Below are 27,384 nucleotides of genomic sequence, written 5' to 3' on the forward strand. Positions count from 1 at the left end.
AGTGTTGGTTGGAGGTTTGCATGTAATTTTGTTAGGTGCACAAGTAGAATAACAAAATCTGTCCAGCAGGGGACAGTTTTGTTGCAACTCAGAAATAGGGAGATTTGACCATGTCATGGGTAGGCTCTCATTAGGCCCTGTTGGGCCTTAGTTAGAGGGAGTCTCAGAGAAGTTATTTCAACCATAGTTCATAGGATATGAGTTAGAACCATGTGTCACAAGTTAGTTCAAGTCAGGGCATTTTCTGCCCAGAAAAACAGGGGAACCTTGAACTTTTAGCTTAAGCCCAAGAAGGCCCAAGCCAGGACCTTGAGCCACATCAAGTTTGTGAGATGCCCTTAGGTCAGGAGAGTCTTTTGTAAAAGGTTTGAAGGAAAACTTGTAGCTCAAGAGTGTCTAATGCACTCAAGAAACTATAGTTGTCATTCTGAAATTTGCACCAGTGAGCACTTTCACTTATCACACAGTCTTAGAACACTTAGGAGTGAGTATTAGGTCGACCACCATAGTTTGAAGATAGTATAAGGTCAGTAGAGCAAAAGGCACAAGTGAGGGCCAATAGGTTTTGGATAGTTTAGTAAAGGCACATCGAGTTAGGAAGCCAAAATTTGAAGACTTGGTCTAGTTTAGCGACCAAGTGACTTAAGTTGTGAGTCGAGATCATCCAAGCCTAGTGTTGCATTATGGTATATATATGGTATTATTTGGTATTAATATATGATATGTGATTATGTGGCTATGTGTGAACATTTGTAATTTAAAAGTGAATATAAAATTAAGTGCATATAGGCCTAAGTGCCATCCGTGTTAAATTTCGGGTTATAAATAGGTTAAGTTGGTGAGAATATATTATAATGAGGATTATTATTATTATTTTAGGATCTCGAGTCGAGGGAAAACTTGCCATAAAGGGCCAGTGAAGCTCCAGTTGTTGCTCCTATCAGTCAGACCAGACCAACCTGTCTTTCGAATTCACTGTAAATAGTTCATATATATCGATGCAATTATCCTGAGTCATTTTGATATATTTAAATCAAGCGTATCTTTTGTTTATCTTTGAGTTATATAGAGATGCCATGAACCCTCGAGTACGTATTGCAAGTAGTTCAAAAGTCTTTTCATGATAGTTGAATGCCATGATAAAATGAAGAGTTGTTATAATACTTGATTGATCCTCTTGATTAACATGCTAATGATTCCTAAGTATTAATATATCATCCTGATACTTGAACCCCTATAGAACCTTACCTTGAACTCTGATAGTCAGATACTTACCAACGTGATTCCTCATTGATTGATACCCTCTTTCTTATCCTAAAGCTTGACAATTCTCATATATATATATCCTGAGCTAAAGATCATTTCTGCATACCTTAACACCCTTAGTATTCATGAAGCTTACATTCTTGATGATCCAGCACTTGAACCTTGATGAGAAATCATTGCTTAAAGCACAACTTGGCATTACCCTTTTATAATATCCAATAGCCTCACTAAATCCCCTTGTCTAAATCTTTGATATATGAAAACCATTCAGTTACTTTAATAGAGCATAGTTTTATGAATCATGGCCCTACCATATTTCCCGTGTTTCGAGTTGATCTATAATCCCTTGATAAAAATATTTACTGTAAAAAGAGATTTTGTTATAATTCGGCATCAGTTTTTGAAATAAATAAAATGTGGGTTTTTCAGTCCCAAAGGGGGCTAAATGTTTTCTTTGAATGGTGGAGCTGGACTGAGACGCGAGTCCTTTCCACACTTATATTAGGCTTAAAAGTTGCCTAGGGATTCCCAATAATATTTTAGAACCCAGCGAGGTTCGGGATTACTTCGCAGCTGATCACCGGTTGTAATCCGTAGCGTCATAAAATGATTTTGATTAAGACATGATTTTGAAATTGTTTTGATACAAGCAAAAATGATGCCATCACCCATAGTTTTATCCCTCGTTATCATTGGTTATGTCTTTCCATTGTCATTCTTTAATGTATTATCTCGATTTATGTTTTGTATCGTACGGTTAGCACTTGTTGAGCATTTGGCTCACTCCTTGCTTTACCCTGATATTATAGCTAGCAGCTATGGTTAGATTCAAGCAGACTGCCCGTAAGACCTGTGATGCTGATGCTTATGTTCGAGTTCAGGTAGAATAAGAGATAGTAGTTTTGTGTGAGGACTCGCTATTTAAAATCAGTTGTAATAGATGGTAGTGTTGGGCTGTTCCAAACCCTAAACTGTAAGATCTTGGAGTTGGTTGTGTATACTTCTTTTTAAAATGTTGTAATAGTTATATTTAATTTGCTGCTTAAGTTGGGGGCGTGACAGGTTTTGGTATCAGAGCAACGGTTTAGAGTCCCTGGACAGCCCAAATAGGTTATAGGATATGTGTGTAGGTTATAGATAATATGCGAGAGAGTAGGATAAGTAAATTTATTATTAATACTCCTCTTATTGGTTGTCAGCAAAGGGCGTATTCCTCGTCATCCTCTGGGTCTGACGACACTATTGCTTTCACGGTGTATGCTGAGTTGAGGCGCGAGTTCGACATGCTTCAGGGCAAGTACGACCGACTGATAGACCGACTGAAGAACGTGTATCCGGACAGCCGAAACTACGAAGGGAAGCCCAAGGAGCAGATGACTGGGAGACTTGAGACCTTGGTTCAGTACGTCAACACTAAGCTTGAGGAGATGCCAGCGCACGGGGACCGCACCAGCCAGTATGTCATTCAGATGGTGGCGGATGAGCGCCAGAGCATTGTGAAGACGCTTCGAGAGGAAAAGACTACCAAGCCCCGTTCAGATGGAGTGGAGCCTTAGTTCTTTCCGTTTACCTTTCATGTTGTTAAACTATCAGACTCTGTGGAATCCCCAGTTGTTTCCGTTGTTTCCTTAAAATAAGCCTGTTATTCTTAGAATCAGACCTTGTCCTAATCCTATGTATTGTGACCTTTAAAAATTTCAATAATTATGTTCTATTGTTCCATTTGCTCTCAATTGTTATTTTATGTTTTTATATGCATCACCATATCTGCTTAATTTGGAAACTTGACCCCATATGTAAACAAGAATGCCATGCGATACCCTCGAATCATTTTATCATTCATATTTGTCTTAACATAACTCTTATTTCAGGATCATGCCTCCCAAAAAGAAGAACCCAACAACCATATCCATCACAGACCCAAACATTCTTCGACTACTGGAAACTTTGTAACAGCAAACCAATGCTATAGCTCAACAACAACTAACTCTTCAACAACGAATTGAAAACCAAGATAACCGTGAACCACACCAACCACCTGAACCACCAGTACCACCTAGACAAATTGTCACTTTCAAGGCTTTTCAGAATATGAATCCACCTGCATTTCATGATACCACTGATCCAGTGATAGCTAACACATGGATCAAGGAGATGGAAAGGGCTTTTGAGTTGGTACAGTTAGGGGACGATCAGAAGACGCCGTATGCTACTTACTTCTTGAAGGGAGAAGTCATCTATTGGTGGGAGTCAGTAAATGCTATGGAAGCAACTCAGCAGGTTTCTTGGGAGAGATTTAAGAAGTTAATTCTGGACAAGTATTACCCTAAGTACATGCAGAATCAGATGGAGCTAAAATTTCTTGAGCTGAAGCGAGGGAACATGACTGTACTGGAGTATGAGAAGAAGTTCACTGAGTTGTCAAGGTTTGTGACAAAGTATACCAGCACTGAGGAGGAAAAAGCAAAGAAATTTCAGCAAGGATTGGAGCCTTGGATCAGAGATAGAGTGGCTATGTTTGAGCTTGAAACTTACGCGGGAGTAGTACAGAAAGCTGCTCTGATTGAGAATAATGGGACGCAGTCAAGGAAAGAAAGGGATAACAAGAAGAGGAAGGTTCCATTTTATGGAGAAAAGTCTGAAACAGGAAGTTCACAAGATCGGAATGTAAAGAGGATCGGATTCCAGAAGGGCGGAAATTTTCAAAAGAAAGGAAATTTGGGTAAAAGGCAAGAATCGAAGGGGAACAATCAGGCAAGCCAAGGGCAAGTTGGAAAAAACAGGTTCCAGAGACCGGAATGCAAGCACTATGGAAGAAGGCACCCTGGATTATGTAATAAGTTGAGCATGACATGTTATAGGTGCAATCAGAAGGGACATTTGGCAAATGAGTACAAGATGCCAAAGCCAGAAGTTACGTGTTACAAGTGTGGGAAGACTGGACACATAGCTAGGGAGTGCAAGGCAACCAGACCAGTCAAAGCTTTAATGAACGTGGCAAGTACCAGTGCAAGCGTGCCAGCTGAGGTATTGGCATTACCTCCACCACCTACACCAACCCCGCAAGCAATATCAAGGACATTTGATCTGAAGATGAAGAATGCTGTTCAGAATTCGGAGGTGATAGCAGGTACACTTTTACTCAATAATGTCAAAGCTAAAGTATTGATTGATTCGGGAGCAACAAGATCTTTCATATCAGAATCTTTTGTTGATAAGCTTCAATGTGATAAAATGATTATGAGTGAGTTAGTAAATATGGTAATTGCGAACCAAGAGAAGATTCCTGTGAATCAATTCTGTCCGAAGTGTGAGATTGATATTTCGGGGTATAAGTTATCAGCCGACTTGATACTCTTCAAGTTGGGAGAGTTTGATATAATTTTAGGCATGGATTGGTTAGGAGAAAATAACGCTCAGATTAATTGTAAGACCAAGAAAGTGTATTTAAAGGCGAAGAGTGAAGAGAAGGTAGTATTTAAGGGGCAGAGGAAAGAACAACTATTTCTCACAATCGTTTAGGCTAAGAAGCTACTTAGAAAAGGTTGTGAGTCGTTCCTAGCATATGTAGTGGATTCAGAAAAGGGCAACCCCAACATAGAAGATATCCCTGTAGTTAACGAGTTTCCCGATGTGTTTCCCGACGAACTACCAGGCTTACCACTAGATCGACAAATCGAGTTCGAGATCAACCTTGCTCCAGGATCGGAACCAGTTTCAAAGGCCCCATATAGGATGGCACCAGCAGAAATGAAAGAGTTGGCGAGCCAACTACAAGAATTGTTGGATAAGGGAGTGATACGACCAAGTACGTCGCCATGGGGAGCACCTGTTCTGTTTGTAAAGAAGAAAGATGGGAGCATGCGATTATGCATAGACTATCGGGAGTTGAATAAGGTAACGATCAAGAACCGCTACCCGCTACCAAGAATAAATGACCTTTTTGACCAGTTGAAGGGAGAAAAATGCTTTTCAAAGATTGATTTGAGATCGGGATACCATCAATTAAAGATCAAAGAAGAAGATATTCCCAAGAACGTATTCAGGACCAGATATGGGCATTATAAATTCTTAGTAATTCTGTTTGGATTGACCAATGCTCCGGCCGCATTTATGGATCTGATGAATCGAATATTTAAGAAGTATTTGGACAAGTTTTCCGTGGTATTCATTGATGACATCCTTATTTATTCTAAGTCGGAAGAAGAATATAAGCAGCACCTCTGGATAGCATTAGAGATACTTCGTCAAGAAAAGTTGTATGCCAAGTTTACCAAATGTGAGTTTTGGTTAAGGGAAGTTCAATTTTTGGGGCATGTCATTGGAAATGAAGGAGTTAAAGTGGATCCGGCAAAGATTGAGGCCGTTATGAGTTGGGAAACGCCAAAGACTCCTACGGAAGTGCGAAGTTTTCTAGGATTGGCCGGATACTATAGAAGGTTCATCAAGGATTTCTCGAAAATTACCACGCCATTGACTAAGTTAACCAGAAAGAATCAAAAGTTTGAATGGAGTGCAGAATGTGAGGATAGCTTTCAAGAGTTGAAGCAGAAATTGGTAACAGCTCCGGTGTTAGTACTTCCAGACGATCAAGGGAACTTTATAATATTCAGCGACGCTTCACATAAGGGTTTGGGTTGTGTGTTGATGCAACACAGTAAAGTGATCGCATATGCGTCAAGACAGTTGAAACCGCATGAGTTAAAGTACCCGACGCATGACTTGGAACTAGCCGCCATAGTGTTCGCTTTTAAAATTTGGAGACATTACCTCTACGGAGAGAAGTGTGAAATATACACGGATCACAAGAGTTTAAAGTACATTTTCACTCAGAAGGATCTCAATATGAGGCAGAGGAGATGGCTGGAATTGATCAAGGACTATGACTGCTCGATAAATTACCATCCTGGAAAGGAGAATGTTGTGGTCGATGCTCTGAGTAGGAAGGAGAGACTGAATATGATGATAACATCAAAAGAGTTATCTGAAGAAATCGAGAGATTTGAACTGGAACTTTGTGCTTGCAGAAAAGTTGAGGAAGTTTGTCGTGCAATGACCTTTCAGCCAACACTAGTGGAAAAGATAAAGAAGTGTCAAGAAGAAGTAATGGAGAAAGAGAAGAATCAGTTATCTGGAGAGGAGATTAATACTCAAAGGGATGAGCAAGGGATACTAAGGTTTTCTTCCAGAATTTGGATTCCTCATGTACCTGAATTAAAGAATGAGATCCTCCATGAAGCCTACAATTCGAAATTTTCAATCCACCCGGGAAGTACTAAGATGTATCGAGACTTAAAGAAGAACTTTTGGTGGCCAAATATGAAGCGAGACGTGGCCGAATGGGTTGCGAAGTGTTATACTTGTCAGAAAGTGAAGGCAGAACATCAACGACCGAGCGGATTAATTCAGCCCCTGAAGATTCCAGAATGAAAGTGGGAAAATATTGCTATGGACTTTATAGTGGGACTATCGCGAACAAAATCCGGGCATGACGCAATATGGGTTATAGTTGATCGCCTTACGAAGTCAGCGCATTTCCTTCCAATTAACTAGAAGTCATCACTGGACAAGTTGGTTCATCTGTATGTGCGCAAAATCGTACTGAGGCATGGAGTACCCGTATCAATAGTTTCAGACAGAGATCCCCGATTTAACTCGAGATTCTGGAAGCAATTTCAGGAATGTCTTGGCACGAAGTTGAATATGAGCACGACATACCACCCGCAGACTGATGGTCAGAGCAAAAGGACAATTCAAACAATCGAAGACATGTTGCGCAGTTGTGCAATCAATTTTGCAGGAAGTTGGGACGATCACTTGCCGTTGATTGAATTCTCTTACAATAACAGCTATCATTCCAGTATCGGCATGCCACCATACGAAGCTTTGTACGGGCGAAAATGTAGATCACCAACAAGTTGGGATGAAGTAGGAGAAGGAAGAATTCTCGGCTCGGAATTGGTACAACAGTTGCATGATTCAGTCAAGTTAATTCAGAAAAGGTTGCTTGCTGCTCAAGATAGACAGAGGAAGTATGTGGATCCAGCACGTAAGGATGTTCGATACCAAGTTGGTGAAGCTGTGTTGCTGAAGGTGTCACCTAGAAAAGGGTTGTTTAGATTTGGCAAGAAAGGGAAGTTAGCACCTAGATACATAGGTCCTTTTGAAATATTGAGTCAAGTGGGAAAGGTGGCCTATGAGTTGGCCTTACCACCTCAGTATCAGCATGTGCATAATGTGTTCCATGTGTTGTTGCTTAAGAAGTACAATCCTGACGCTAGCCATGTGATAGAATATGAACCTGTAGAAATTCAGGCAGACCTGTCATTTGTGGAGCAACCTGTCAAAATACTCGACTGGCAAGTAAAGAGACTTATGAATAAGTCGGTAAAGTTAGTGAAAGTACTTTGGAGGAACCCTAAGGTCGAAGAATCGACTTGGGAGTTAGAGTCTGATATGTGTTCCCGGTATCCTCATCTGTTCTCTTAGATTCTGAGGACAGAATCCCTTAAGGGGGAGAGGATGTTACAACCGGCATTTTTGTGTAATATTAATTGTGAATTTGGTGTAATTATAAAACCGAATGCAAATATATTCAACTATTGTATACTTGTGTGAATGAGAATTTCTACGTCTTAAATTTTCATTATGTCATATATGATTTTTCAAAGCAAGAGTTTATTTAATTGCTTTATTTTTTTGATTTATAAGGAATATTCTAAGCCTTGGAAAAATTTTCTTTTAAAAGGTATTTTGTTCACAAATTTTGAAAATGATTTTATAAAGTCTCTAAAAATCCAAGTTATTTTATGGTATAAATTTTATAATTTTTGAACTTGTGTTTTATTTTATAAAAATAAATCTTTATAAATGTTAGTTGTTATAATTAGCAAATTACATAGTTATCCTTGCATGCAAATCCCTTCTATTCAATCCAAAAGGGCTAAAGAGTCAATAACCACCCCACTAACTCTTATTTCCTAAGCCAAATACCTACTTTACCCTTGCATGCAAATTGAACCAAGTTCAAGTGGAAGGCTAATCATGTCAATTCTTAATTCCACTCACTTTTGGCAACACAAAAACCATAAAACAAGCAAAGACATGATCATTCACTCCACTCACCACTACACTTTCTCCTCCCTCCCTCCTCCCTCTCTCACTCTCGGCCCTCCTCCCCCTTCACTCTCGGCTTTTATCCGAAACCCCCTCCCCATTTTCTTTCGTCAATTCTCAACCAAGCTTCCACTCTCTATACAAGTAAATGTTACTTCCCATACCATGATCACTCATATTTCAAAGGGTTTTGAGTAGAAAGTTTAAGTTTAAAGGTTGCATGTAAAGGTTTTAGTTAGAATTCAAAGTACAATCTTGATTCTTATGGATGTAAGGTTGTTTTTGAGAGGACTACAAGGAATGGAGAAGTGCCAAGTCTTGAGGGGAAACTCTTGATGATTAAATGGCCATTATCTTCCGTTTCATTCGGCCATGACCATATGGGAGCCGAATGAATGGTCCTTAAGACTATTCTTGTTGCTTAATTCGATTTTTTGCATGTTTATGTGATAATGACTTGAATTTTATGGTAAAATTTTGATAAAACTCTTTGCATGCTAAGTGATCATCTAGGTATAGCTTATGCTAGGCTTGTATGTCAAATTTATGATAGAATATATGTAGAAAATATGTGTTTTGGTTTGCAAAACCCGAAGGCATGCATGCATGTGGATTTCTCTTAGAATGTTATAAGATTTTGATCATTTGGAAAGATATTGTTAGTGAGCCTTAATTTCAGTAGGAATAATGTGTTAATATTGATTTATGCTTCTTGTTGCATGGTAATAATTCGTGGTTATCTTTTATAAAAATGCATATCTTGTTGTTTCAAAAGCATGAAGATTTGTGAGTTGTGAAGTGTAGTTTCTTTTGTTTTGCCATAATTGTACCTTAGGTAAGGATGATCTCACCCAAGGTTATTTTGAGAATAAGAGAGTTAGTCCGGTAGATTACCATGTTTAAGTCTTGGTTTGAGTATTGAGTTGTTGGTAGTTGAGTTTGTCAAGTCAAAACCTTGGAGAAAGGAGAGTTATAGTTTCTGCAGAAAATCAGTTTAGAACTCTGAGGTTTAGAGTGAGTTTTGACCATGTCATTGATGTACAATTTGAGGCCCAAGCCACCAGAAGTTAGTATTGGGAGTATATAAAAGGTTTTAGGTGTTGGTTGGAGGTTTGCATGTCATTTTGTTAGGTGCACAAGTAGAATAACAAAAACTGTCCAGCAGGGGACAGTTTTGTTGCAACTCAGAAATAGGGAGATTTGACCATGTCATGGGTAGGCCCTCATTAGGCCCTGTTGGGCCTTAGTTAGAGAGAGTGTCAGAGAAGTTTTTCCAACCATAGTTCATAGGATATGAGTTAGAACCATGTGTCAGAAGTTAGTTCAAGTGAGGGCATTTTCTGCCCAGATAAACAGGGGAACCTTGGCCTTTTAGCTTAGGCCCAAGAAGGCCCAAGCCAGGCCCTTGAGCCATATCAAGTTTGTGAGATGCCCTTAGGTCAGGAGAGTCTTGTGTAAAAGTTTTGAAGGAAAACTCATAGCTCAAGAGTGTCTAATACACTCAAGAAACTATAGTTGTCATTCTGAAATTTGTACCAGTGAGCACTTTCACTTATCACACAGTCTTAGAAAACTTAGGAGTGAGTATTAGGTCGACCACCATAGTTGTAAGATAGTATAAGGTCAGTAGAGCAAAAGGCACAAGTGAGGGTCAATAGGTTTTGGATATTTTAGTAAAGGCACATCGAGTTAGGAAGCCAAAATTTGAAGACTTTGTCTAGTTTAGCGACCAAGTGACTTAAGTTGTGAGTCGAGATCATCCAAGCCTAGTGTTGCATTATGGTATATATATGGTGTTATTTGGTATTAATATATGATATGTGATTATGTGGCTATGTGTGAACATTTGTAATTTAAAAGTGAATATAAAATTAAGTGCATATAGGCCTAAGTGCCATCCGTGTTAAATTTCGGGTTGTAAATAGGTTAAGTTGGTGAGAATATATTATAATGAGGATTATTATTATTATTGTAAGATCTCGAGTCGAGGGAAAACTTGCCATAAAGGGCCAGTGAAGCTCCAGTTGTTGCTCCTACCAGTCAGACCAGACCAACCTGTCTTTGGAATTCACTGTAAATAGTTCATATATATCGATGCAATTATCCTGAGTCATTTTGATATATTTAAATCAAGCGTATCTTTTGTTTATCTTTGAGTTATATAGAGATGCCATGAACCCTCGAGTACGTATTGCAAGTAGTTCAAAAGTCTTTTCATGATAGTTGAATGCCATGATAAAATGAAGAGTTGTTATAATACTTGATTGATCCTCTTGATTAACATGCTAATGATTCCTAAGTATTAATATATCATCCTGATACTTGAACCCCTATAGAACCTTACCTTGAACTCTGATAGTCAGATACTTACCAACGTGATTCCTCATTGATTGATACCCTCTTTCTTATCCTAAAGCTTGACAATTCTGATATATATAACCTGAGCTAAAGATCATTTATGCATACCTTAACACCCTTAGTATTCATGAAGCTTACATTCTTGATGATCCAGCACTTGAACCTTGATGAGAAACCATTGCTTAAAGCCCAACTTGGCATTACCCTTTTATAATATCCAATAGCCTCACTAAATCCCCTTGTCTAAATCTTTGATATATGAAAACCATTCAGTTACTTTAATAGAGCATAGTTTTGTGAATCATGGCCCTACCATATTTCCCGTGTTTCGAGTTGATCTATAATCCCTTGATAAAAATATTTACTATAAAAGAGATTTTGTTATAATTCGGCATCAGTTTTTGAAATAAATAAAATGTGGGTTTTTCAGTCCCAAAGGGGGATAAATGTTTTCTTTGAATGGTGGAGTTGGACTGAGACGCGAGTCCTTTCCACACTTATATTAGGCTTAAAAGTTGCCTAGGGATTCCCATTAATGTTTTAAAACCCAGCGAGGTTCGGGATTACTTCGCGGCTGATCACCGGCTGTAATCCGTAGCGTCATAAAATGATTTTGATTAAGACATGATTTTGAAATTGTTTTGACACAAGCAAAAATGATGCCATCACCCATAGTTTTATCCCTCGTTATCATTGGTTATGTCTTTCCATTGTCATTCTTTAATGTATTATCTCGAATTATGTTTTTTATCGTACGGTTAGCACTTGTTGAGCATTTGGCTCACTCCTTGCTTTACCCTGTTATTACAGCTAGCAGCTATGGTTAGATTCAGGTAGACTGCCCGTAAGACCTGTGATGCTGATGCTTATGTTCGAGCTCAGGTAGAATAAGAGATAGTAGTTTTGTGTGAGGACTCGCTATTTAAAATCAGTTGTAATAGATGGTAGTGTTGGGCTGTTCCAAACCCTAAACTGTAAGATCTTGGAGTTGGTTGTGTATACTTCTTTTTAAAATGTTGTTATAGTTATATTTAATTTGCTGCTTAAGTTGGGGGCGTGACAAATATTATTACGAATATTCATTCGAGGGCTTTTGACTCAGTTTATATTATTTAATGAATATTATTTGAATATTCATTTGAAGATCTATGACTCCGATTATTTGCTGAGATATATTCTTTATTTTATTAAAGAATAAGGTGTCGATAATCAAACTTATCTTTGATTATTAAAATAAAGATAGTACTTTCGTATAAGTATATCTTTGGTTATTTAATACTCACTTTAAGTACAAGTTTTACAACTTCTACCTCAATTATTTGTATAAAGATTATTCTTTATGGGAATATTATTTAAATAATAATATTCAGATATTTTCTAATATATTGGGACTGATTTACTTTATTAAATCAGCATTACTCCAAACACTCTTTAAAGTGTTTTCGAGTCCTTAAAATGATTTTCAAAAGTTAGAGCGGATCCCAAAACTCAATTTTTTATATATTTAAGATCTTCCTTTTTAAAGGGGATTTAAATACTCGCTCAAAACCAGAGGGATCCGGCTCTGTGGTGTATTTTATATTCGCAACAAGGTTGCGGTTTTGGTAAATGAATTGATTACTTACCCAACGTTCGGGAAGTAAGTCCATCTATCGAGTCGGCATAAGCAACATGGGCTCAGTGGGCGTCCATGATAGTGTAAGTGGCTCAGTGGGAGTCCATCAAATGCGTAAGTGGCTGAGTGGCAGTCCAGCATAAGGTCCTATTGCGACCAGGGTGATGACCAGTGGGGAATTCGTCCATCTACTAGTAGAAAAGGTTACTTATTGGTATCTTTGCCTGATCAGCAAGATATCGGGTTTATGCCACAATTCTTTTTCCTTCCAAAAATTTATTGGATGTTACAAACTCTGTCCATACTTTTCATGACAGAGTTTTTCAGGAAATGTATAAAGAAGATGTATATGTGGATATATATATCGGAACTTAATGAAGTATATCATAACTTCATTTCCTTCAATAATACTTCAAAGATTTAATCTATTCAAATCTTGTCTTGTAGTTTCATCTATGTGATGAACTGTTGAAAACTGATTATAATTTGAACAGTGGTAGTTCAAGTGGTTTTCTAAAATGAGTATAGTGAAGTATTTGGTAACTTCATCTTCCTTTAAGCTTATATCCAGTAAGCAATTATCTTACACTTGATAAAGGTTTTCAGTAAGTTATCTATTTAGATACTTGCATTATTGATTGCACTATATATTATCTTGTGATCTGTAATGCTCACTCTTGCTTCATTTCTTCATCACACAACAACAGTTAGGAAAGATGGCCAGGCTCAAGCAGACCCAGCGCAAGAGCGTGGGAAGCGCCCCGCGCCTTCCCGTTGAGATCGTAGCTGCTATAGCTGCAGAGGTAGATCTATTTGTAGATCAGACATTCTACTTTTGAGAATCAATTATGTATAATTATAACTTGTGGCAGATAATGGCAATTAACTGTAAACTTATCAAGTAATCATTTTGGGTTGTAATAACTTTTAATTGTGGATTCAAGGACTTGTACTTATTTCAATTTCATCTCTGAGACTATGACGTGTTGTGGTGTGTGCTAGTGTGGGGTCACAGCATGAGGTTGTTTATTATTAATTAAGTTAAGTGATAATTGTGGAAAGAAAGACCGTGACGACCCGGATCCCTGACCCCAGATCTGGGGGTGTTACAGAAATGGTATCAGAGCTAAGCGTTATAAACCTCAGAGATGATGCTACGATATAATAATAAACTCACAAAGATAATAAGAACTCTTGCCAAGTTCATGGTCGGACTACTTAAAGTAGCGCTGACAGTTAAAACCCTTACGGGAACCCTTATAAGTATCATGATAGTAACTTAGCTCGTTTAATGTGTAGGCGCATGAGATAGAGGACCCTGTGATGTTCGAGCGTGAGCATGATGAGGCACTGCTAGATGTCGAGGATCAGGAGGAACCTGAGATGGAGGAGGATGAGGAGGACCCCTCAGAGGAGTAAGAGACAGAGGTCATTACTATTTCAGATGAGGAGGACCCGGATGAGGTCCCAGTAGCTGAGGAGCGTGTTGGACCTATGGTAGTGTACACTGGTACCCCTTTACCCACACTCCCTGTGGTCAGAGCCCCTACCCCTCCACTACCATCCTGGAGCACCTATGATGACAGCTCAGAGACCCATACTTCCGAGCCTAGGCAGATCGAGGAGGCACCCCCAGCGGCTCCGGATTCACCACCTCTCGACCCTGCCCACATGTAGTCTTTGTTAGCCCACGGCTATGTTCAGGATGTACTGAGGACCCGAGTGGCTGTTGCTGAGGCCCGTCTGGATGAGGCCAAGAGGGAGTTGGATGCGGAGAGGGCGGGTAGGCGTACCCGAGCTTATGAGACCAGGGCTACTATACCCCGATCCTTGAGGAGGGAGCTGACGGGGATAGAGCTCATGTCCCGAGCGAGACTCAGATCGCTCCAGGGGGACAGGCATGGTAGGATCTCCAGGCGGCAGGCCGACTATATCTTCTGTCGTGCGATGGAAAGGGTATGGGAGTTGACCCGCTCAGGGGTGTGATTCAGGATTGACGATGGGATAGTCTAGTTGTCTAGTTAGTCGAGGCCTTAGTAAGAGCCAATTTTCTGGGATAGTTGACTTGTATATAGCATCCCTTTTTCTGACTAGACAGATAGACTATTGTGTATCACTTTTGGGACAGATGGCTGTAGCACTGTTGTACTTTTGACCAGATCAGACTATGTATTTCTCGCATCATGTATATATTGGTTTCCTTTCAGTTCAGTTCCTTAGTGATGATATCACTGTTTTTATCATTATTATTACTGCACTTCTTATTAGAACTGTCATAAAATATTAGAATTGCGAGATACATTCTCCCCATTATAGAGCTGTGCAAGGCACAATATTGAGTATGATTGTGACCTAACGTTGATTCTTCCTAATAATTTTTTTTATCAGTATCATGCCGCCAAGAAAGATTGGAACTAGAGCGAACCCTGGATTTGAGGACCAGGGAAGCCATAACCAGGACGATAGGAACCACGAACGCAGTGAAGAGGAAGATGAGGATTATGTTGAACAGGATGACTCCCTGTATGAAGAGGAAGAGGAGACATGATGTTGAGGGATTTGAGATAGAGTCTGAGGAAGGAGAAACTGAGGTTGAGCAACCAATACCAAACCCAGGCATGGATCCCATGGGCCAGTTCATGCAACTACTAAGACAGAACTTGGAACGTCAACCCAAGCCACCCCCTTAAGGAAATACCAATGTTGTGGCAAACTCTTTCAGGGCTTTTAAGTCCCTTAAGCCCCCTGAGTTCCACGGATCAGCCGACCCAGTTGAGGCAAGGGCATGGTTAAAGGAAATGGAGAAATCCTTTGAGATTTTGAGTACCGATGAGGCACAGAAGACTGCATTTGCTACCTACCTTCTGAATGGAGAGGCCAACTACTGGTGGGAGGCCAAGAAAAACATGGAGACAGATGCTATCATAACCTGGGAGAGATTCAGTCAGTTGTTTCTGGGGAAGTATTTCCCGAGATTTATGGAAAACCAGATGGAGCTCAAGTTCCTGGAGCTAAAGCAGAATAACTTATCTGTAGCAGAGTACGAAGCAAAATTTACTGAGTTATCAAGGTTTGTGCCGGAGTTTGTGAGCACCGAGGAAAAGAAAGCTAGGAGGTTTTAGCAGGGACTGAAATCGTGGATTCAGAATAGGGTGGCAATCCTTGAGCTTACGGATTATGCCACTTTGGTGTAAAAGGCAACAATTGTAGAAGCCGGAAGTGAACAGATGCAGAAGGAAAGAGAAAAGAAGGGAATAAAGAGGAAAAGTATGAGCATGGGAGGAGATTCCGCAGGAAGGAGCTTCCCAACTAGATTTAATCGAGGAGCAGTGTCCCTACCGGGAAAGAACACTGGGTTAAAGTGGCCAATTAGCGTGAGTGTGAGCCAGAGCGGCCAGAAGTCAAGAATGTCCTATTCCAACCAGTCTCGACCCCCATTGCCAGCCTGTAACACTTGTGGAAGGATGCACACTGGGGAGTGTAAAGGAAAGCCAGTAACCTGCTTTAAGTGCGGTCGGGAAGGTCACTATTCAACTAAGTGCCCTTCATCAACCCCTGCCGTCATTCCAACCACCACTTGTCATCAGTGTGGACGCCCGGGTCATTGGAAGAGGGAATTCCCAATGAACAAACCAGCAGCTTCAGGAGCCAGCAGGGCTACCTCCAATAAGCCACTTACTGCGAGGACTTTCAACATGACAGTCCAGGATGCTATGAAAGACTCAGATGTGATAGCAGGTACCCTTTCTCTAAATTCAGTCAGTGCAAATGTTTTATTTGATTCGGGAGCAACTAAATCTTTTATATCAAAGGACCTTGCGCGTAAGTTAAGACTTAATGCTGAACCCTTGATAGGACCCTTACAAGTAGAAATAGCCAATCATGAAATTATTCCTGTTAACCAGATTCACCCCGCCTGTGAGTTAGGCATAGGGGAGCAATCTTTTAGTGTTGATCTGATTTCTTTTAAATTAGGGGAGTTTGATGTAATTTTGGGAATGGACTGGCTATCTAGCAATGATGCTCAGATAGACTGTAAGGGGAAGAAAGTTAAGTTAAATATCCCAGGAAAGAAAGAAGTAATATTTAGAGGGAAGAGGAAGACACAGAAATTTTTGACTATGGCCCAGGCCAAAAGGATGCTACGAAAAGGAAACGAGGCTTACCTAGCCTATGTGGTAGACACGCAAAAGGAGGTGCCCAACTTACAAGATATTCCAGTAGTCAATGAATTTGAAGATGTATTTCCACAAGACCTTCCGGGATTACCACCCGATAGAGTGATTGAATTTGCTATTGAGTTGGCCCCAGGGACGGCGCCAGTTTCAAAAGCACCTTACCGGTTAGCCCCGTTAGAAATGAAGGAATTAGCTACCCAATTGCAGGAACTCTTGGATAAGGGTATGATAAGACCCAGTGTGTCTCTGTGGGGAGCACCAGTTTTATTTGTTAAGAAGAAAGATGGGAGCATGAGGCTGTGCATCGACTATCGAGAGTTGAACAAGCTAACCGTAAAGAACAGGTACCCGTTACCTAGAATAGACGATCTGTTCGACCAGCTAAAGGATGCTGTATATTTTTCCAAGATTGACCTGAGAACTGGATATCACCAACTAAAGATTAAACCCGAAGATATTCCCAAGACAGCGTTCCGTACCAGGTATGGGCATTATGAGTTCTTGGTAATGTCCTTTGGATTAACCAATGCCCCAGCGGCTTTCATGGACTTAATGAACAGAGTATTTAAGAAGTACTTGGACAAGTGTGTGATAGTTTTTATCGATGATATTTTAATCTACTCGAGGACCGAGTCAGAACATGCAGAGCATTTGAGGATAGCTCTAGGGATACTCAGAGAGGAACAGTTGTTTGCCAAATTCTCAAAGTGTGAATTCTGGCAGAAGGAAGTACAGTTTTTAGGACATGTGATCAATAAGGAAGGAGTATTGGTCGACCCCTCGAAGATAGAGGCGGTCTCGAATTGGGAAAGGCCAACCACACCCACAGAGGTAAGGAGTTTTATAGGATTGGCCGGCTACTATCGTAGATTTGTGCATGACTTTGCGAAGATCGCAGCCCCTTTGACACGACTTACTCGTAAGACAGAGAAGTTTGAATGGACGGAGAAATGCGAGAACAGTTTTCAGGAATTAAAGAAAAGGTTGGTAACGGCCTCGGTGTTGGCATTGCCAGACGGAAAAGGAGATTTTGTGATATATAGTGACGCGTCGCACAAAGGATTAGGGTGTGTGCTTATGTAGCACGGTAAAGTGATTGCGTATGCATCGAGACAACTGAAGGAATACGAGATTAGATATCCTACTCATGACCTTGAGCTCGCGGCAATAGTTTTTTCCTTAAAAATTTGGAGGCACTACTTGTATGGAGAGAGGTGCGAGATTTTCACAGACCATAAGAGCCTCAAGTACATATTTACACAGAAAGAGCTCAACATGTGCCAAAGGAGATGGTTATAGCTAATCAAGGACAATGATTGTGAGATTCTCTATCACCCGGGGAAAGCCAATGTGGTGGCTGACGCCCTCAGTAGGAAGGAAAGGCTCAGAATGATAATGACTTCGGAGGAATTAATCAGGGATTTCGAAAGAATGGAAATAGAAGTAAAGGTAACCGGAACCGGAACTGAAAAGCTTTTTGAGATCTCAATGCAGCCAGAGTTATTGGAAAAGATCAGATTGTGCCAAGAGAAAATAATTAATGAAGGCAGAGAGTCAATGACTGGAGAGGAGATCCATACTGAGAAAGATGATAAAGGGATAATGAGGTACTCCTACCGGATTTGGGTTCCGAACGTTCAAGAGCTTAAAGATCAGATTTTGGATGAAAGCCATAGTTCAAGGTATTCCATTCACCGGGGAAGCACCAAGATGTATAGGGATTTGAAGGAGTATTATTGGTGGCCCAACATGAAGAGGGATGTAGCAGAATGGGTAAGCAAATGTTTAACTTGCCAAAGAGTAAAGGCAGAGCACCAGAGACCCAGTGGACTTTTACGACCCCTGAAGATTCCCGAGTGGAAATGGGAACAGATAGCGATGGATTTTGTTGTAGGCTTGCCAAGGACGAAAGCCAATCATGACGCCATATGGGTAATTATAGACCGACTGACAAAGTCAGCTCACTTCATTCCTATCAATGAAAGATACACAGTCGATAGACTGGTGGACATTTACCTTAAGGAAATAGTGACGCGACATGGAGTCCCAGCGTCCATTGTCTCAGACCGAGACCTCAGATTCAACTCCAGATTTTGGAGGAGCTTTCAAGAATATGCGGGGACCAAGTTAAATATGAGTACCGCGTACCATCCCCAGACGGATGGGCAGAGTGAAAGGACCATCCAGACACTAGAGGATATGTTGAGAGTCTGTGCAATAGACTTTAAAGGAAGTTGGAATGATCACTTGCCGTTGATCGAGTTTTCTTATAACAATAGCTTTCATGCTAGCATCGGAATGCCGCCTTATGAGGCCCTGTACAGAAGAAGGTGTCGATCTCCCTTATACTGGGATGAAGTAGGGGAGCGGAAGATGCTCGGACCCAAAGTGGTCCAAAGGACCAAAGACATAGTGGATCTTATCAGAGGGTGGCTTGTAGCAGCCCAAGACAGACAGAAGAAATATGCAGACCTAGCCCGAAAGGACAAGGAATATGAAGTAGGGGACTTAGTACTTCTGAAGGTATCCCCTTGGAAGGGGTTAATGAGATTTGGAAAGAAAGGAAAACTAAGCCCAAGATACATTGGACCTTTTGAGATATTAAGACGGATTGGAAAGTTAGCGTACGAGCTAGCCTTACCCCCTAACTTGCAACAAGTTCATAATGTGTTCCATGTGTCAATGCTAAGGAAGTATCATCGGGATGCCAGACACATAGTGAAGTACGAGCAGGTGGATATGCAACCAGATCTGACTTACGTGGAGAAGCCAGTAAGGATTATAGATAAGAAGGAGCAGGTTCTTCCGAACAAAGTGATTGATAAGTGGATTTTATATCCACTTGGAACACTTTATTACAAGCTTAAATTGGTGTTTTGGACTCAAGTTGTTGGTATTTTGATGTGTTTTTGTGTTATTGCATTTCAGGTATCAGTTAAATGAAGAAAAGAGCTTTTAAAGGAAATATGATGAAAAGTGATCAGAATTGGAATCCAATCCCATTTTCAAGTTGTAGAGAATCTCAATAGCTTCGCGTGGGCAGTTGAATCGCCTAATTCTGACGAGTAGAACTCAAGTTATGGTCAAAACAAGATTCATCAGAATATTTTTCCAGTCAGTAGCTGAGCGCCCGCTCAGTAGAGCTGAGCGCCCGCGTATACTTGCGGGAAGTTGAAGAACCAGTCTCTGTGGGAACGAATCTGATTTATATCTTATACTACTTGCGAACGCGTATACTTGCGTGAATATTAGCGTGTGTTTTCGCCCTAACAAGTTTTTGGCGCCGCTGCCGGGGACTCGGTGTTAATTTTTAGTTTATGTGCTTGTCATCAGTGGTTGTTAAAGTTCAGTGACCCGGATTCTTTTACTTTCACGGTTTACTTGTTTGTGTTTCAGGTACTCATTACAATGGGAGATCTAGTACCACGAACGAGAGATTTGATGGATTTTTCTCAACCCAAGATCAATGACATTCGATCTAGCATTGTCCGGCCAGCTATCACAGCTAATACCTTTGAGATCAAGCCTGGCATAATTCAGTGGGTGCAGAATTCAATCCAGTTTGGGGGTTCTCCAACGGAAGATCCCAATACACACATTAGGGATTTCATAGAGATCTGCGACACCTTCAGGTTCAATGGTGTTTCTGAAGATGCTGTGAAGATGAGACTGTTCCCATTCTCTCTGAGGGATAAGGCTAAGAGTTGGTTACACTCTCTACCAGCTGGTTCGATTACTACTTGGGAGGATCTTGCTCAGAAATTCCTTACTAAATTCTTCCCTATGGCGAAGACAGCTGCAATCAGAAACGCTATTACTCAATTTGCGCAGCAAACGGGAGAATCGCTAAGTGAAGGTTGGGAGCGCTATAAGGAGATGCTTAGGAAGTGTCCTCATCATGGAATTCCTGATTGGATGATCATCACTTGTTTTTATAATGTGTTGGGAGCACAGTCCAGACCCAAGCTCGATGCAGCATCAGGCGGAGCATTATGGGCAAAGAGCTATAAGGAAGCTTATGATCTAATTGAACTGATGGCTGCTAATGAATATCAGTATCCAACCCAGAGATATCCACATGGCAAGGTAGCAGGAGTTCTTGAAGTGGATACAGCTACGACTATCACTGCTCAACTAATGGTGTTGTCTATGAAGATCGATTCTCTGGCTAACTATGGTATTAGGCAGATAATTAGTGTTTAGGAGTTGTGTGCAGGTTCGCATGCGACGGAACAATGCGCTATATCTAGTGACTCAGCTCAGTTTGTGAGCAACTTTCAGAGATCGCAGCAACCAGTTCCAGACACTTATCATCCTGACAACTGGAATCATCCTAACTTCAGCTGGAGCAACAATCAGAATGCGATGCAACAGCCGTTCCAGCAGTTTGGAAATAAGCTATTCAACCCTCCTGGTTTTCAGCAACAAATTGCACCAAAACAACAACTCTAAATTCAACAACAAAATCATGATGCAGGTCTATCTTCGAATGAAAAATCTGAATTGGAGGAGTTGCGGCTTATGTGCAAAAACCAGGCTATTATATGCCAAAGCCAGGCTATTTCCATCAAGACTCTGGGGAACCAAATAGGGCAAATTGCTAATGCCTTATTGAATCGGCCACCCGGAATGCTTCCTAGTACTTCTGAAGGTATCCCCTTGGAAGGGGTTAATGAGATTTGGAAAGAAAGGAAAACTAAGCCCAAGATACATTGGACCTTTTGAGATATTAAGACGGATTGGAAAGTTAGCGTACGAGCTAGCCTTACCCCCTAACTTGCAACAAGTTCATAATGTGTTCCATGTGTCAATGCTAAGGAAGTATCATCGGGATGCCAGACACATAGTGAAGTACGAGCAGGTGGATATGCAACCAGATCTGACTTACGTGGAGAAGCCAGTAAGGATTATAGATAAGAAGGAGCAGGTTCTTCCGAACAAAGTGATTGATAAGTGGATTTTATATCCACTTGGAACGCTTTATTACAAGCTTAAATTGGTGTTTTGGACTCAAGGTGTTGGTATTTTGATGTGTTTTTGTGTTATTGCATTTCAGGTATCAGTTAAATGAAGAAAAGAGCTTTTAAAGGAAATATGATGAAAAGTGATCAGAATTGGAAGCCAAGGCCATTGTCAAGTTGTAGAGAATCTCAATAGCTTCGCATGGGTAGTTGAATCTCCTAATTTTGACGAGTAGAATTCAAGTTATGGTCAAAACAAGATTCATCAGAATATTTTTCCAGTCAGTAGCTGAGCGCCGCTCAGAGAGCTGAGCGCCCGCTCAGGAGAGCTGAGCGGCCGCTCAGGGCGCGGCTGGTCACTAATTTCGCTGAAAAAGCTTTTTTTGAGTAGAATTTGACGATTTTAAGGGTCCAGGTCCACTAGGGGCATATATATATACTTAAAAAAAGGGTTTTCATCATCCGGGAAGATTGGGATACCAAGGAGAAGACCTAGAAGCACAAAACAACTCCGAAAAAGAAGATCTTGTTTTCAACTTGTGATTCTTTGAATTAGTTGTAACTTTGGATGCTTGTTTTCGTTCTTGTTGAACCTAGATCTCGTTTATTCGTACTTTGATTATTATTTAGTTTATTAAGACCTTGTTTTATACCATGCTTTCATTGGAACCCATGGTGACGATGAGTTCGATTATGGGCTAATCGTTGTCATGGGATTCTAGCGGATTTACTTATAGATTTCAATAGTTAATTGTTTCGATATCTTGGTGTGTGGTGATTGATTGATATCCTAGTATGGTTGTGCTTATTCGTCTTATGTGCGTAGCTAACATATAAGATAACGTGTTAATCTCTATTGAAGCGACAGTGAATATAGGGGTTTAGAACTTGCCATGCTAGCATAGGTTCATGTATTTGTTATGCATGATTCGTAGGTAACTCTAACCGTTTTATTTGCCCTATGTAATCAAGATAGATAACTTGTGCTTAAACCGTTATGTTGTCAAATTCTATAGACATATAGGGTCTCAATATAATTGGTGCCTATTCAGCTTCTATCTCTTTTGTGGATGTCTGGTAGAATGGTACTCGTGCAACGAAAGTTGGCGTTTATCAGTTTCGTGTTATCTGATTAGTGTCATCACCATCACATGCCAAGTTTAAGAACAATAAGGCTATTGAATGGAGTAGTAATGAAGTTAGAATCCCATATTTATCATATATATTAATTTAACCTCAATTCTCTTAGTTAATGTTATTTAGTATAATCTCTTAGTTTAATAAAAACCCAATTTGTTATTTGTCTTAGCATTGAGCGATAACCATACATTGTTGCATAGGTGCATAAATTGAACTTAACCTAAACCAGTCTCTTTGGGAACGAATCTGATTTATATCTTATACTACTTGCGAACGCGTATACTTGCGTGAATATTAGCATGTGTTTTCGCCCTAACAGTGATCAAGCTAGTCAGAGTGCTATGGCAGAATCATAATGTGGAAGAATCAACTTAGGAACTAGAGAGCGCAATGCTAGAAAAGTATTCCCATTTATTTTCTATTTGATTCCGGGACGGAATCCTTTTAAGGAGGGGAGACTGTAATAACCCCCAAAATTTTGAACTTTTTGTAACCCTTATGAATAGTGTTTTTGCTGAATGAGAAAACTTTTCATGCCACACTATGTAGGGGTTCTGTTATGGATATTCTGAGATTTTATTAGTACTCTATATGGTATATGAGTGTATGTAAAGATCGTCAGAATCCAATTCCGAACACTTTGATTTTTCCCGGAAATCCACTAGATACGGAAAGAATTGAGTATAAGGTAACAGAATAAAAAGGATTTAAATTCAAGGATTATAAGAGAGGATCATAAAAAGATTATAATGTATTGAGAAAGTTTAAGGAAACCCAAGTAATAAGATCCCGGGTATGATCCTTAAACGATAAACGAAAACGAAAGTTAAGCGAACCGTATAACAGATCAGCGGTCATTAGGCAAACAATTAGGAAGTTAATCAAGGAGGTTAGGGATGATGAAGTCATCCAACCAATAAGGAGAGGGCAAGTAAGAGATGATGACACAATAAGGTGATGTAAGCATGACATAGGGAGGGAGGAGGTGTGGTTGGTTTATAACCACACAAAGACAAGGTTAATAAGGTAATTAACCAAAAATCCAAACAAAACTACATCCACCAAGCCAAAACAAATCATTTCATCAAAACAAAAATTTTATTTCTCTTCACCAAGAACCTTGCTCTCGGCCTTTTCTCCATTTCAAGAAGAAGATTTTCAAAGTTCAAGTTCCAAGCTTCCTTAATTGGTAAGTTAATTATCTATTACTCCTTATGCATAGATATAGCTATCCCATGAGTTTAAGCTTCAAATTCCTTCACAATCTCTTCCAATAATTCAAGGAAGAAGATGGTGAATAGTAACTTTCAAAAAAATAACTTTAGTTTTTTTGAATTTTATGAAAGTTTATGGTTATACAAGCAAGGATCAAGGTTCTTTAGGCATTCAAAGCTCTTGTGTTGTGTTAAGAAGCTTCAAGAAGGTATAAACTCCAAACCCTAGCTTTAGTTTTGAGTATTTAGGAATGGTTATGATTGATATAGTATATGTGAAGCATGAAGCTTGTTTGTTTAGAGTTTGGGTTGGAGTGGTAGTGAAATGAATATTGAATCTTGTTGATTTGTTAAAGGAATTAAGTATAGTTTAAATTCATGATGAGAATAACATAAATCGGAAGAACTTGAGGTGTTAGGACTGTTGTAGTGTGTTTTGGATGGATGTTGGTTGTATGAATGAATTGGGATTGATTGGTGGTTGAATTGGAATGGTATAAAATTGGGAAATCGCGTAAACATAGCGGTCGTAATGTCCGATTTACTTTAGACTGCTTTTGTTCATAACATTAGGACCCGAGAACTCCCTGCTAGGTTTTGACCATTGCCATGTTTAGATAGCTCATATTACGGCCGTTTTAAGTAACGACGTTTCGCGAACGAAACATTACCCCTCGCCTTACTTTGAAACATAGGTTAAAGACCTAAAAGGGTTAATTAGTGTATGAAACAATTATGTTAAGTGTGTTAGGCAGTTGGTAAGACACCCGCGAAAGAATCGCCTTAAAACTCGTAATGGTTAATTTATTAAAAATGGTGGAGCCGAGGGTACGCGAGCGACTTAAGAGAATCATTAAGCGCAAAGCGAGCGTTAGAGTCTAAATTGTTTAAAGTATAGATTTATAAGTGACTTTGGTTTAACTCCAACTTATAGGTTGTTTACAGGTTACCAGACTCGTCCCAAGCCATTAATACCCCCCAGTCGCTCAGGCAAATTTTCTACCCGTATAACTGTTGTTGTGATATATATGTGTATATGCATGATCTTGTGATAAATGCATATTTCTTATTAGAAAATTCTTGCGATATATTGTAGCATGTGATATGGTATATACGCATGCCTGTTTCATATTCTTGAATTATATATCTGTTGGTTCAAATGCTTATTAGTTGCATAATACATATGCTAGAGATAAGCGGTATTTGCGTATACCCTTAGTATAGGGGAGCAAAAGGTGAACTTTTTCTAAAACCGGGAGGCGAGGCTCCCGAGTATAATATATATATATATATATGAACAGTTTTAAAAACTATTAATCGAATAAGATTTATTCGATAACTTTATATTATTTAATGAATATTACTTGAATATTCATTCGAGGACTTATGACTCCTGTTATTTTATTTAATGAATATTATTACGAATATTCATTCGAGGGCTTATGACTCAGTTTATATTATTTAATGAATATTATTTGAATATTCATTTGAGGATCTATGACTCCGATTATTTGCTGAGATATATTCTTTATTTTATTAAAGAATAAGGTGTCGATAATCAAACTTATCTTTGATTATTCAAATAAAGATAGTACTTTCGTATAAGTATATCTTTGGTTATTTAATACTCACTTTAAGTATAAGTTTTACAACTTCTACCTTAATTATTTGTATAAAGATTATTCTTTATGGGAATATTATTTAAATAATAATATTCAGATATTTTCTAATATATTGGGACTGATTTACTTTATTAAATCAGCATTACTCCAAACACTCTTTAAAGTGTTTTCGAGTCTTTAAAATGATTTTTAAAAGTTAGAGCGGATCCCAAAACTCATTTTTATATATATAAGATCTTCCTTTTTAAAGGGGATTTAAATACTCGCTCAAAACCGGAGGGATCCGGCTCTATGGTGTATTTTATATTCGCAATAAAGTTGCTGTTTTGGTAAATTAATTGATTACTTACCCAACGTTCGGGAAGTAAGTCCATCTATCGAGTCGGCATAAGCAACATGGGCTCAGTGGGCGTCCATGATAGTGTAAGTGGCTCAGTGGGAGTCCATCAAATACGTAAGTGGCTGAGTGGCAGTCCAGCATAAGGTCCTATTGCGACCAGGGTGATGACCAGTGGGGAATTCATCCATCTACTAGTAGAAAAGGTTACTTATTGGTATCTTTGCCTGATCAGCAAGATATCGGGTTTATGCCACAATTCTTTTTCCTTCCAAAAATTTATTGGATGTTACAAACTCTGTCCATACTTTTCATGACAGAGGTTTTCAGGAAATGTATAAAGAAGATGTATATGTGGATATATATATCGGAACTTAATGAAGTATATCATAACTTCATTTCCTTCAATAATACTTCAAAGATTTAATCTATTCAAATCTTGTCTTGTAGTTTCATCTATGTGATGAACTGTTGAAAACTGATTATAATTTGAACAGTGGTAGTTCAAGTGGTTTTCTAAAATGATATAAGTATAGTGAAGTATTTGGTAACTTCATCTTCCTTTAAGCTTATATCCAGTAAGCAATTATCTTACACTTGATAAAGGTTTTCAGTAAGTTATCTATTTAGATACTTGTATTATTGATTGCACTATATATTATCTTGTGAGCTGTAATGCTCACTCTTGCTTCATTTCTTCATCACACAACAACAGTTAGGAAAGATGGCCAGGCTCAAGCAGACCCAGCGCAAGAGCGTGGGAAGCGCCCTGCGCCTTCCCGTTGAGATCGTAGCTGCTATAGCTGCAGAGGTAGATCTATCTGTAGATCAGACATTCTACTTTTGAGAATCAATTATGTATAATTATAACTTGTGGCAGATAATGGAAATTAACTGTAAACTTATCAAGTAATCATTTTGGGTTGTAATAACTTTTAATTGTGGATTCAAGGACTTGTACTTATTTCAATTTCATCTCTGAGACTATGACGTGTTGTGGTGTGTGCTAGTGTGGGGTCACAGCATGAGGTTGTTTATTATTAATTAACTTAAGTGATAATTGTGGAAAGAAAGACCGTGACGACCTGGATCCCTGACCCCGGATTTGGGGGTGTTACACTTACACTGTGGAACAGGGCACATCGAACCCTATTCCTGACCAAAGTTTCTTATTTTCTTCCCTTAAATCAAAACACTCTATCACCTCTAGTTCTTCTCAACAAGAATCAGTCACAAAATCAAAGATAATAGATAAGACTGATGTATCTAATAGACAATCAGGTCTAGAGGTTGTTTGCCATTCACCTAAATATTTGGAGAAAAAATATAGAGTAAGGAAGAAAAGTGTTTCATCTATAAAAAATTAAGGAGAATGTTGGAAGGAAAGTTAGAACTGGTGTTAAACTGGTTGATGAATCATCAGACATTGAGAGTGACAGTGATGATCCAATTGTATTCAAGAAGCCTTCTAGACCAGTGGAGGTTACTGGTGCTAATGCAGAAGAAGACCAAAGTTTGATTACAGCTGCTAAGCCTAAGAAAAGGAGACTGATGAAGGCAGCATAAAAGGTTCAAAG

At 39.4% G+C, this 27,384-nt stretch overlaps 1 non-coding gene across 1 annotated transcript; it reads right to left on the reverse strand.

Moving 5' to 3' along the window:
- Window positions 1–20,331: 20,331 nt before the first annotated feature.
- LOC141682370 (small nucleolar RNA R71) lies at window positions 20,332–20,438 on the reverse strand. The gene has a single exon (XR_012559771.1). It is a non-coding gene; the product is annotated as a small nucleolar RNA R71 (small nucleolar RNA).
- Between the last annotated feature and the right edge of the window lie 6,946 nt (window positions 20,439–27,384).

The sequence above is a fragment of the Apium graveolens genome, chromosome 8 (genome assembly GCF_009905375.1).
Source record: "Apium graveolens cultivar Ventura chromosome 8, ASM990537v1, whole genome shotgun sequence".
Classification (NCBI taxonomy): domain Eukaryota; kingdom Viridiplantae; phylum Streptophyta; class Magnoliopsida; order Apiales; family Apiaceae; genus Apium; species Apium graveolens.